The following is a 14,585-nucleotide window of genomic DNA, read 5'->3' as shown; positions in this document are numbered from 1 at the left end:
TGTTGAGAGAGATCATTTACAACTTAAGATTTGAGCCATTAGGAGGTGGAGAGACAAGTTGCCAAGTACCTTATTTTTGTAACGCAAAGAATTCGTTTGCCATGGCTTTTCATCATTCGAAGTGTTTGCTAGCCTCAGCATATGTTTTTGGATCATAATCGATAGAAGAACTGGTATGTTCGTGAAGAAGATTAAGTCTTTGACTAGGTTTAAGCGACCTGTTGAGTTTCGAGTAACCATCGGATGACACAAGTGTGGGATGTATAGCAGGCAGAACTGGGAATGATATCCACTCTAGGTCTATTGAGAACTAGTAGAGAAGGAACAGGAGATTGCTCCATGATAGTAGTATTAGGCAATATGACAGTGGATTGATCATTGTTTTAACAAGTATTATGAGATGGAATGGATAGTGGATATAGGAGTTAATAGAAAGGGAGAGAAAGTCTCTGAAGATGTAATAAGCTAGAAGAAGAGTTAGCAAATGGAAAAGAATTTTGTTGAAGATGGTATAACGAGATATATGCACTTATTGTTGGTGAGATAAGGCATTTATATCATTTGTATATGTCTTGAATAACCAAGGAAAAACACATGAGTTTGTCTTGGGTTGAAGATTGTGAGGAGATGATTAGGAACTAAGAAAGCATTCACAGACAAATATGCAAAGATGTGAGTAGTCAGGTTTGCGGTGGTAGAGAAATTTCATATGGAGAAGTATTATTTGTATTAGGAGAAGGCATCCAATTATATGATACGTAGCCTTTAAGGCTGCATAAGGCCAATATTTAATGGAACGAATGACTTGGATAGGAGTGTTCTTATGGTTTTCTATGACATAACAGTATTTACGTTCAAACCATGCCATTTTGGCTCCGGAGTGTGAGGACAAAAAATTTGGTGTTGAATGCCGTGGTGTTTGAGAAATTGGGTAAAATGATAATTGACATATTGAATGCCTCCATCGATCCTTATACATTTATTTTATGGGAAGTTGATTTTTAAATTTTTCTTTGAGTTAATAAATATATTAGTAACTTCAATTTGTGGATCTCTGGGAAATATCCATCTAAAGCATGAAAATCTCAACAAAAAAACATAGTATTATAAGCTTGGTTAGAAACAACCATGGAAGGAACCCAAATGTTAGAAGTGAATCAAATCAAGAATTGTATTACTCCTATTATTGAAGGTTCAAAAACAAGCTTGTGGCCTTTAGTGGCTTTTACAAGAAAGCCAAATTGAGATAGGATACAGGTATTTTGAGCGAGGGATTGCCTTTTGCAATAGCATCAAGGATCCCTTGTTAGGGTGGCCCAATCTATTATGCCATGTTATTAAGATGTTGCTACTTGCAGTGACGCAGAGGAGCCGAACAACTAAAGGCGGAGATTAATAAGATAAAGACCTTCTCGACAGGTCCCTCTAAGAAGCCACTTGATTGGTCTTCAAAATCTTTCAGAGTAAAACCCATCGGATCAAAGGCAATATCAACATTGGTTAATATTTAGTTAGTTGCGGAATAAATAAAAGATTATAATGTAAATGGGAATATGAAAAGTTGCAGAGATATAGCTTACGAGAAGGTGTTGGAAGTATTCAGCACTTAAGTAGCTATAGGAACGGAACTACCGTCTCCAGCTGTAATGTCATCGGTTATAGTATACGGAGTAGAGATTTGGAGGTTGTCGAGAGAATTCATGAGATGTGCAAGGCACCGGAGTCAACAACCAATACGCGTATCTTGGTTCTTAAATTTGCGACTAAGCTTACGGTGAGGAATTTCCTAATTGTGGAACATACTGGCTATTCGTCCTATGCCAGCAATTCATTGTCGCAGTACCACTTTTTGCAAATCTAACATATGATGGAAGAGGTAGTGAGGATTTGTTGCAATCATTAACATTCTATGGAAAATCTTCCGCGATTTCACCGTCCTTGACTGCAATATATAAGAGAATATCACCATATTGGATAGTCATAGATACAACACGAGCATCGTCGGAGGTTGATGTTTACCTCTCCGCAGAGAAGAAGGAATAAAGATCTGTTAAGACTGATCGGTACAAACATGTTCTGATTGTCGTTTTGAAGGATTATATGATGGGGAACTCGTTAAAAGTGTATAAAATAATGTCTTCGTGTCGATGGTGATCCGGTGGTGGTGATTTGATTGACCATAGATTTTATAGTGGTGAGATATTAAGTCATCAATGATGTTTTCATGGAAATGTATGCATCTCATTCTTGATTTGAATCACCTTGGATCAGTTGTAGAACATAAATATGTGTTCAAGAGTTTCCCATAGTCTAGAGGTAGAATTCAAGATTCACAATGTAAAGTAGTATCGATGTAGATATCATTGAACATATTGCTGCTGCCAAGTTCTGGTCCGTGAGAATCCATTGATTGTATATAGGATTCAGGATGGTAGATCCATCTGATTGTTGCAGTAAAAAGAGGGTTGAGGAATGGTTGAATCAAAAAATGCTTGAAACCATTCGCTCGAAGAAGCCTGATATATGAGATCGCTAGAGAAAGTAGTTGTTTGTAGATAGTTGAGTGGTGACATTGTTCTTGAGATGGGAGACGACGAATTTTAGCGAGGAAGAAATGCCCACAGAGTTCGATGCCATGTGATCTGAGTGATCACCTAGACTCAAAGTAGTCGAATTTGCCATTTGAACGAGGTATTCTTCACTCCCTCTCTGATACCATGATGAATTGAGAGATCTTGAATCAGTTCTTAGAAAAAGATGAGAGAACATGATAATAACAAGACATGGAAAGATAAGCAGGATACAAAAGGGAAATGATTTCATTGCTCCAGTTGAATCCCTGTACATGCTATATATAGACTTTATAGACACATGTACATAGATCCTAATTAATAGCAGTAATTAGCTTAAACATTGCTTAGCTTTTGTATTATTATGCTCTAATACACATACATGATATATTTGGACAGCAAGGATTATATTTAAAGAAAATCAGAGATGCTTTACAAAATCAGATTTATGTATTTAAATATTAGTTGTCCAAAGTGTCAGATGTTCCATGGGCAGCAAGCATAGATGTATGGTTTCACACCTTAGTTGTAGAGGATATGGATCCTCCATATTATTGTTCAGTTTTGTTTTGACTTAATTAAATTTATTAGACTTTGCATTTAGATTAAATTAAAAAAAATTATTTTTTATGGAACATTAAGAATAAAACAAAATTATCCAAACAATGTTTTGTGTAATATTAAATCACTATGATATTTGTCTTGTTATAATCAAGGAAAATTCGGAATGAAGTTGTAGTTTGACTTTCTGAAGCTCTTACATAACTTATGTGTACGTACATCTTTCATCAATCTCTTCTAGCATTATTTAAATTTCAAAAGAGTTGAGGTTTTTTAATTAATTGTGTTTTCTTTTTAAAATATTTGCTATTTGATTTTGTTGGTGATAGGTGGCAGTCAAATGCAGGCCATGATTAAAACAGTTGATGTAGAAATATGAATGTTATTCAGTATTGATAACAAGGTGGGATAAGCACTTTACTATCGAAAATTTTCATTGATTTATGCAGTTTAAGATAGAAAGTGCTGATTGATTCTTCTCTTCTGGATACATATTTCTCCAAGGATTACCTTGAAAGAATTCAGAACAGAGATAAAGAGAAAAGATATTGTTTTGACCATTTTTTTGGGTCTGAATGACAATGTAGACGATTCATGTACTTAGTTGATTTATTTTCATTATATTTTATGTACATGTGTTTCTATTTTCAATATATTTACGTAATGTCAGCATTTTGTTTCTTATTATTTATTTGTATTTGCATTTTTTCATGTATACATTTTCTCATAATAAAGAAATAAATCTTGTGTAGATCATCTTCTACTACTTTAATATTGTTGTATGTAAGAAATTAATTTGGAAAATAATTATCGATCTTGATTGCGTTAGGGTTCAAACAATCATCATTGAATATTCTATTTTAAAATTTTATCCATGTGCACCATATACAAGTGCATTTAGTTAGTAGATCTTGAATTTTCTTTTGTTGAATTTAAAGATTTACTTAGCTTCTTTTATGTGTTGGAAGTAAACTATAATAATCATTTTTATAAGAATTACTCGCTGAGAAAGTAATAATTTTCACCCCTTTTGCATGTTGCATCATGGAATAGCTTGGGATTCTCTTCTCATGCAACATTGTAGTGCCACCCATCAAATGCTTGTTATTATTTATGATGCACTTTATAGTTAGGAGACCACTTGCACACTGGAGTTTTTAATGTCCATTTTATAAGATTTCTCTAAAGTAAATCATTGCTTTAAATGTATCTAAGTAATACCCAACCTATAAATTATTCCTTCTGAAACTATTATTTTAGTAATTGGATAAATCTAATGATATTTCCGAAAGTCTAATGATCTTTTGATATTGTTAATTATATAATGTTCTTTTGATAAACAAGTAGGAAGATTGTTCATATCAGTAATGGGAATACTAGTCACAATGGCACCGGAAGTGTGCATTCTATGATAAGAAATTATTTAATTTTATTATATGATATATGTAATTCAATTTATCTTAATTCAAATATAATAGAAGTATAAATCATCTATATTGATGCAAATATTATATTTAATATTGATATATAATTTAATATCTTTAATATAGAATATCAATAATAAATATATATATATATATATATATTCACTGTACCAACTGTACATATTATTTGCACTAGAATATAAAAAGACCACGAAGTGATAGCATTCTTCACATTTCATATATATATGAAACAAATAAGACAAGAAGAAAGAAGTTTGCTTATGTATAAATATCGATAGACAAAGAAACCATGTGTTGCACGTTAGATATAAGTATTAAAGACCACGAAGTGATACATAAATAAAATTGAGTACATACAAAACTGGTTCATGCTGAGATAGCATTCTTCACATTTCATTATATGAAACAAATAAAGACAAGAAGAAAGAAGTTAGCTTATGTATAAATATCGATAGAATAAAGTAGTTGGACCTATCATCATCAGGATCAATATCGAATCTGAGGAAATGTGAGCAACTCTGTGCCGATCGGAGCCGTCCTCTCCATAGCGCTCCTTTAACTCTGGATGACATCTCTCAATTTCTAGACGTTCCAAAGAGGGAGGAAGGTTCGGTAATTCCCGAAGCATAGGAACGTCCGAAATATATAGACGCTGAAGTGAAGATAAGCTTTCGATGGTGGAAGGGAGAGACTGTAAGGATTTGAGATTATTAATTTCATGGAGAGAAAGAGAAGACCTAACGTCAGAAACCACTGCTCCACCTCATTGAAAATGAAAACCACCTCATCATTTCTCGTGAATAATCAGCTCTTTAAGGAAGGCGATTACTTCTCAATGGCTCCATTAGCAACACGGATGGATCACTTATCCAGAGATAGCTAAGCATGAGATGGCAATTATTACTGGTCTCCACTTCTTCGATATCTTCCCAGAGAGATCAGATTGGGGCATTTTATAATTCTCAAGTATCTTAGTGCTGCAGAGTCTTGCTATTTCATCAGCCAGAGGAATAGATGTAATGTTTGGAGTGAGTCAATGACATATAATTTCAAGGGGAATAGGATTTGAATTGCTACAAAAATTCAAAGTCCTCCACCCCATGTTCTCCATCCAGAAGTACTTGAGCTTAGGGGGCAAAGAGGGCAACTCTTTTCAACTTCGGGCTGTAAAGTAAAGTCAAATAAGTTAGCATGGAAACAAACATCCATCTTCACAGTTCTTCCTGCCTTCAACCACACTCCTCTAATGCTTCCTAATCCTGAATATGTAACTTCTCCTAGCAATGGAAAGGCACACGGTATTTATCCATGTCCATTAAATTTACTTTCGAAGCCATTTATTTCGGCATGTTACTAAAGTGTCCAGTATTCTTGCAGAAAGGGAAGTTGCCCAAAAGGTGGAAAGGGTTTCCCATTCCTTGCACTATGACAAGCAAGATTTCCTCTATTTTCTTATATTAGAGAGCAGGATTGGACATTGTTCATACCAATTGCAGACGCTTGCACCCATGTATCTATATATTACCAGCTTTCCTTAGAGACATTTTGGTGGAATGAAGTTTTGTGTAGCACATTTTCATCTTAAATCGTTTTCGTCGAATTCAATGATTTATCACTTCCAACATAAAGGTCAAAATCTGTGAGCCTCCTCTTTCACATAATTGGGCATTTAGAGCCCCTCGCCATCCTTACATTTTCCCCCCCCCCCCCCTCCCCTCCCCTCAAGCAATTGAATTCCCTCAATTGTGTAAAGATAATCCATATTGAATCTTCTATCGACATCTCCAATTCTATAACCACTGTCATCTCTAAGATCAAATATATACATGTTCTGAAAGAGACTTAGCTTCCAATCCCAATATATTGATGAAATATAAGCAATTTTTGGGAAATCCACATAAGCAAGTTAGAAAGGCTTTAATTGTCACTTGGTAAAAAAACATCACCTTCAGGATCGCTTAGCTATGTGGCCTCTTATAGATTATATATGCAAGTGATAGAGATTACTAACAGATCTTGGCACATAGTCAAATTAACTATCAATCTTTAAGTATCGACAGAATGTATCAAATTTCAATCTTCCTTAGCGTTATTTCCAAGCCTTTGAAACCCATAATATAAAAGCGAGGCCTTTCTCAGATCTATTCAATACTCTCAAAAGTCCAATTGCAACAGATCATGATTCCATTAAAATCTATTAGAAAGAAAAGAAGAATGCCAAATGTTTCAAAACCTTGTCAACTTTCTTAAGATGTATGGTTTTGCAATTAAGGAACACACAAGTGCCGAATAGTTCTCCAATAATTTTGAAGAGATGACTCTTCATGATCCCACAAGTTTACAAATAACCTGAGCAAAACATTTAGATGCTGAATCATGTATTAAATATGCATCTTGTAGTATTATAAATCCGACAACTCATATTTCCTCTTTCATCTCAACTTGTCAAAATAAAGCTTTTTGACTAAAAATCAAAAAACATCCTCTCCGATATCCTCCATAGTCATGTCCTTGAGACGGCTGATGAAACCCAATGCAAATCCACATTCGGACTAATCATCTTTATCAAACTCATGATCTTTGGCTAAGATACAACAAAATGCAAAGCAATTTCGTAGAGATTTGGGCAGAAACTGTATAAGCCTAACGTCTTAAAGATGGAATGGATAGAATTCCGACCCAAAAATTGCTTTCTAGAACTTCCCTCCAACGCCATTGCATCCAAGTCAAAGAATTTAGAACGCCCTAATGATCTGAGTATGCCAACGGAGATCTTGAAAGCCTTTTTAACATATATCTCGATAATGACTCCTTAAATTTCATATCGTTAGGGTTCTCTACACGCAGCAAATGCATGAGAGTTAAGGACTGCAAAAACACTCATCTTCCTCTAGGGCCCTAAATTAACTATTTTCCTTCTCTTTTTAATTACCGTTGCCAAGAGCATCAGTGCAACTGATTCTCTTCGAATTGTAAGCAGAATCTACTACCAAACCCCCCAGAAATTAAGGGGCGAGCACATCCTCCCATTTGCTTTTATCCTTATCCTCATCCTCCCTCCCAAATATCAATCCAAGCACAAGTAGAACTTTTGACTAAATCTCAGTCGAAGGACTATTTTGAAAGTGCATCAAGGTGTGTCACAACGAGCTGTCTCCATCTTAAGAGATTGCAACATATCTGAAATACTTTCTTCCACATCAAAGTTGTTTGGAAACACAAACCCACATTTACGACCAAATTCCTTCTGGTAATCTCATTATAAACATGTTGCAAAAGTTGTCCTTCCCCATACCACGACCATGGGCCACTCAGATAGAAGAGAAATGTTCTGGTCAAATCAGTTCCCTGCATTTGATGAATTCCTCACCACTCCATAACAAGCTCCTTATCCTTGCCCCCGCCCAATTGATCATTTTTAGCAAGGCTCCCGTTCACGTCTACCGTGCAAGCTCAAAGCTGCTTGCTCTTGACTCCTTCTTCGCGCCATTTACATAAAGGAAGAAGCAACATCAGTTGTAAAACTCCATAAAGTTCTGCACAGCTCTCCAGCGCTTCAAGTTGGGATCCAATTTTGCAAACACGTTTGCCAATTTGAACAAGTTTTGTTCTTCCAGTCTTTTCTCAGCTTCTCTTCGTTTGTCACCTTGTTCAAGTTCATGTACTTCCAGCTTCACAAACCACGTTCAAATGCTCATCAATGGCATCTTGTAGCTGCCATAGCCAGTTCCGTTAAAGGTTATTTTGTCTGTGATCTCTCTGATTGAAGCCAAAGGACGACCAGCTTGATATGGGGAGATACCCTTCCCACCTTGCCAGCGGCTCATTCATGCGTTTCTTCCATTCGACTTGATCAATTCACTAATCAAGCCCAAAGATGGCGATCTTCTCTAGGAAGATCAAGTAACTTATTCTCCATGGCCGATCGATGTAGAGCAGAGCAACTTAAGAGTAAGAAAAAAAAAGGAAATTGAATAATGCAGATCTATGGTCTACCGGCTCTTCCCGCGGATATCCTTACTGATTAAGATAAGAAATCCTTGATATTCATCTCAACGTTCTCTGAAAATCCGAAGCCAGCCGGAGACGTCAACCAGCGCCAAGGAATTCCCAGCTGGCAATGGTCAATGTGGTGTCGCATAATGATAAAACTTAACAAATGTGAGCCCGACCTAAATTCATTTGAACAATGTTTTACTGCTTCCCTAAAAACTAAGTTTACTTTTAGTGAAAAAATTTCATTTAAAAATTTTACCTTAAATTTTTTAAAATTTTTTTAAAAAAAAAATTAGTAAAATGAAGTGACAGCATGCTAAGCTGCCAGGATAGTAGATTGACTACTTTTTAAATCTATTTTTTTAAATAAAAATTATTAAAAAACGTTAAATTAATTGTAGAAGAATATGAGAGGATGAAGTTAAGCTGTTTTTATTGATTAAAGCAACAAGCTCAAGCCTTCAATGTATGTCATGCAAGTAAGTGAAAATAATAATAAAGATTTATTGGATTAAATTTATTCTTACATGATTAGAGTTTAAAATCCACAGCCAGACCAAAGACAGTGTCTCAAATTATTTTTTTTGCAATTAGGTTCATTTTAAGGCAACTCCACCACACAGGTCCACCGATAACACATAGACTCGAACCGACCTCTTTAGGTTGAAGCCTAAAGCTCTCAATCATAGCCAAGAGAGTTGTGTGTTGTCTGCCAATTAATTCTTACTTTTCACAAACTCCAAAAGTACGTCACATTGCACATTGATACTTTTCGCCACTCCTATAATTTAATGTTAATTGAGATCCACGACATGTTATTAGGGGGTATAAAAACAAGTCGAGTCAAGGTCGGATTTTGACCCTCATTGAACTTCAGCTCGTTACATGAAAGCAGTTCGTTCTCGCATGTAAACAAGCTCGAAGCCGACTCACCAGCCATAGGATGGAAAATTTGAAAATTTGGTGGGATTTAAAGATAGGTGGAATTGTTTAAATTAAGCGGGATTTTTTAAAATTAGCCTGCGGATTGGTTAGCCAAGTATGCCTGTAAATTCCTTGCCTATGAAGATTTAAATACAATGATTTGCATCCAGGTTTCTCCAAGGTAGAACTGGATAGATACTGTTACCCTATATTCAGATATGGTTAATCACAATGTTCGTGTATTGTGTTTGTTCCGGTCTCTCGTATTGGTAAGCCTGATATCTTTTTGCTGTTTCCTATATCTAACTGTGCACAGAAATGTGACCTTTTAATTGTTCTTGAGATCGATGCTATGTTCTGCTTTCCTGCCCCTCCCAGAAAGAAATCTATTTTAATCCTTTGTTATTCTTTGTTAGTTGTTGTATCATTTCTTATTAAAGCATCCAAATACCCTATATAACTTCCCAATCTTGTGTCGGAAAACATGTCCATCTGCCAATTTATAAACAGACAATGGAATGATATCAACCTACGGTTATTAATACATAATATTACTTTTGAGGGCGAAATATGTCAGGGAAAGCTTGAATCACCTCACATCTGATATGGAAAAATGATCAGAACATTAGTTACATCTTTATGTCACATTATCTAATACAACTTCCGTGGTTAAAACTGAACTTAATTAGTGCTAGTCCAATCTATTCTCAATCATGAGCATTATTCATAGACGACGACCCCGATCTCGGTCGTTAACATAAGTAATGGCCAAAGCAGATATGACACGGATTCCAGGTTGAGAGATCAGCGCCAAACCAAAAAAGAAACGTATGGTACTAATTTACTGCCCAGCACACCCTAAATGCCCAGCTCATCAGTCCATATTAATAGTCAACACAGGATGAAAATGTATGCCAGAGCCTCACACTTATAAAACCTACAGATTTGCTAGAGGCTCTAGGCCTCTATGTATACTTCCGTGTTATTGACGTGTGTAATGTACTCGGTCTCGGTCGAATATAATAATATGCTATTATCTTCTGCGCTGCCACTCGATGATAAGTCCTTATAATCAGGAATAGTAATATTTAACCACGAGCATAAAGAACACAAACCAAGATACACAACCCCATAATATATCGTAATATCTAGGCAAGAAAGCAATAAGTAACCAGGAAATAATGAAGTAAGGATTGCAGAAAATGGATACAACCAAATACAGATAACCAAGGATTAAAATAGACTTGCTCTGGAGCAGAAAAACAGAACATAGCATTCTCAGGACAAATAAAAGTCACATCTGTGCACAGTTAGATATTAGGAAAACAGCCAAAAAAGATAATCAGGCATTACAAAACGGAGACCGAAACAAACACAATACCACGAAAAACAATTGTGATAACCATACTGATATTTAAGGTAAACCAGTATTATCCAGTAAAATCATACCTTGGAGACATGGATGAAATTCATTAGTATTAAATTTCATAGCAAGCGAAATATACAAGCCATACTATTGCACTACACCAATCCGAGGCTACAAAAACATGTTTCTAACTCTTTTCTCCGCCTTTAATTTTTTAAACCAATTCCACCTAATCTTTAAAAAATCCCACCTAAAATTTTAAATTTTTTCCTTCCTATGCTGGTGAGGTCGGCTCGGCTTTTTACAGCGAGACGAACTCGCTTTTCATGTAACGCAGCGTGAGTTCAATGAGGGTCAAAATCACGACTTGACTCGACTTGTTTATACCCCCTAATAACATGTCGTGGATCTCAATAGACAATTAAATTACTGAGTGGCAGAACAGTAATCAATGTGCATGTGACGTACTTTTGGGAGCTTGTTGAAAAAAAGTAAGCGAATAATTGGCAGACAACACACAAACTCTCCTTGGCCTATTGATTGAGAGCTTAGGCTTCCAACTATCCGGGTCGATCTATGTGTATCGTTGTGTGTTGTGAGTTTGCCTTAAAAATGACCTAAATGCCCCCCAAAAAAAAAATAATTGGCAGACAAAAACTGTCTTTGTGCATGTGACCCTGCTGGACTTTAATGCCCATCAAATTCATTGTAAGAGAATAAAAAATTATTCAATAAATCTTTATTATTATTTTCCACTTACTTGCATGGACAATTAATTGAAGGCTTGAGCTTGTGCTTATCATTTATCAAATGAAAAACCAGCTTAAACTTCATACCTTTCTTCATATCTCTTCTACAATTAATTAACGAATTTTTAATAAAATATTTTTTATTTTTAAAAAAAATAGATTTAAAAAGGTTAGTTCAAACTTACTATCCTGCAGCTTAAGCATTTGCTTTCACATTCATTTTTTTTCACTATTTTTTTTTAAAAAATTTTAAAAATTTTAAGTACAAAATTTTTTTAAATGATTTTATTTTCACTAAAGTAAAAAAAACTTTAGTTAGGAAGCAGTAAAACATTTGTTTACAAATGAAATTTTAGTGGCCTTCCGCTCCACCCATTGCTTAAGGTTTATCAATTTATGCGACACCACATTTGACCATTGCCAGCTGGAATTCCTTGGCGCTGTTGACGTCTCCGCTCGGCCTTCGGATTCAGAGGACTGTTGAGATGAAAGCTATTCAAGGATTTCCCTTATCTTAATCAGTAGGATATCCGCGAAGAGCCGGTAGACCATCAAGATCTGCATCTCTTTCAATCCTTTTTTCTTACTCTTCAGTTGCTCTGCTCTACATCGATCCCATGGGAGAATTAAGTTAAAACTTATCTTCTAGAGAAGATCTCCATTCTTTGGCTTCGGATTACGTGGAAAGATCAAGTCGGAATGGAAGAAACGCATGAATGAGCCGCTGGACGAAGGCGAGAGAGGGCTATCAGGTGGCGTATTCTCGCCCCATTAGTCGCGAGGACTACTGCATGTCGTCCACTTTTGCTTCCATCCAAGAATGCACTTACTGCAACAGACCATATTACCGTATATTAAGAGCGCGTGACCGTTTATCCGAGATTTATGGCCTTATGGCAGGCTTACCAAGATGCCATTTGATGATGCAAATTTGACGTCGGTACTTTCTCTGGACGAGTAACATGGAAACTTGAAAAAAACAGGTGACCAAAAGAACAAGAAGCTGAAGAATTGAGGACTGGAAGAAAAAACTTGTCAAAATTGCGCAAACGTGCTTTCAAAATTTGATCCCAACTTGAAGCGACTGGAGGAGGTGTGCAGGAAACTTTACTGGAGTTTAACTGATGTTGCTCTTTCCTTTATCTTGTAAAATGGCGCGAAAGAAGGAAGCATCAGAAGCAAAGCAGCTTGAGCTGCACGGAGCACGTTGAAACCGGGGAGGCCTTGCCTAAAATGATCTCATGGCGGGGCAAGGATTAGGGAGCTTGTTATGAGTGGCTGAGGAATTCATTCAAATGAGCCAACGGGGCGAACTGATTTGTACCAGAAACCATTTCCTCTTCTATCTATAAGTTCGGCCCATGGTGGTTATGGGCGAAGACAACCCTTTTGCAAACATGTTTGATAACAGATGAAATTACAAAGGAATTTGGTCGTAAAATGTGGGTTTGTGTTTCCAACAACTTTGATGTGAAGAAAAGCTCATTGCAGATATGTTGCAATCTCTTAAGATGTGAGAAGGCCTCCGTGTGACACCACTTGATGCAACTTCAAAATAGTCTTCGGACTTGAGATTATTGTCCAAAAAGCTTCTTACTTGTGTTAGGATTGATAGTTTCGGAGGAGCGATGAGGATTAAGGATAAAGCAAATGGGGGAGGATGTGCTCGCCCCTCTATCTTCTGGGGGTTTTGGTTTAGTAAGATTTCTTGCTAACAAAACTCGAGAAGAATCAGTTGCACTTGATGCTTGCAACGGTAATTAAAAAAGAAGAAGGAAATTTAGTTAAATTCTTGAGGGCCTAGAGGAAGATGAGTGTTTGCAAAGCTCCTTAAACTCTCATGCATTTGCTGGTTGAGAGAACCCTAACGACATGAAAATTTAAGAGGTCATTACTCGAGATATAGTTAAAAAGCATAATTCAAGATCTCCGTTGGCATCTAAGTTCATTGGCGGCCGTTCTAAATTCTCCTTGGATTGGATGCAAGGCGTTGGAGGAAAGTTCTAGAAAGGCAATTTATTGTCGGAATTCTATCCATTCCATCTTAAGACTTTGCTATTACAGTTCTGCCAATCATCTACGAAATTGCTTTGACATTTGTTTGTATCTTCCCAGGAAGATTCATGAGTTTGATAAAGTATTGATTTAGGTCCGAATTGTGGAGTGCATTGGGTTTCATTCAGCCGTCTCAAGGAATGACTATGAGGATTATCGGAGGAATGTTATTTTGATGTTTTTAGTCAAAAAGCTTTATTTTGACAAGTTTGAGATGAAAAGAGGAATATGAGTTGGTCGGCATATAACTACTACAAGGATGCATGATTTAATACATGAGTCCAGCATCTAAATTTTTTGCTCAGGTTGTTGTAAACTTGTGGATCATGAAGAGTCATCTCTCAAAATTATTGAAGACTATCGGCCACTTGTGTGTTTCTAAATGCAAAAACCGATACATCTTAAGAAAGATTGACAAGTTGAAACATTTGCATCTCTTTTCATTTTCTATTAAAGATTTTAATACATGGATCTTTGCAATGGACTTATTGAAAGTATTGAAATGATCCGAGGAAGCCTCACGCTTATTATACATATGGCGGTTTCAAAAGGCTTGGAAATAATACCTAAGGAGATTTGAAAATTTGATACATCTTCGATACTTAAAGATTTGATAGTTCTAATTGGACTTATGCTGCCAAGATCTGTTAGTATCTCTATCACTTGCAATATATAATCTATAGATGGCCAACATAGCCTAAGCGATCCTGAAGGTGATGTTTTTTTACCAAGTGACATTAATAGCCTTTTCTAACCCTTGCGTTATGTGGAATTTTTCCCAAAAATAGTATCTATTTCATCAATATATGGGATTGGAAGCTAAAGTCTCTTTCAAAACTGTATATATTTGATCTTAGAGATGCGAGTGGTTTATAGAATTGGAGGAGCTGAAGAAATATGATTTATCTTTACAACATTA

This window comes from Dendrobium catenatum, unplaced genomic scaffold (assembly GCF_001605985.2).
Source record: "Dendrobium catenatum unplaced genomic scaffold, ASM160598v2 fragScaff_scaffold_483, whole genome shotgun sequence".
Taxonomy (NCBI): domain Eukaryota; kingdom Viridiplantae; phylum Streptophyta; class Magnoliopsida; order Asparagales; family Orchidaceae; genus Dendrobium; species Dendrobium catenatum.
Note: the sequence above shows the minus strand (reverse complement) of the source record.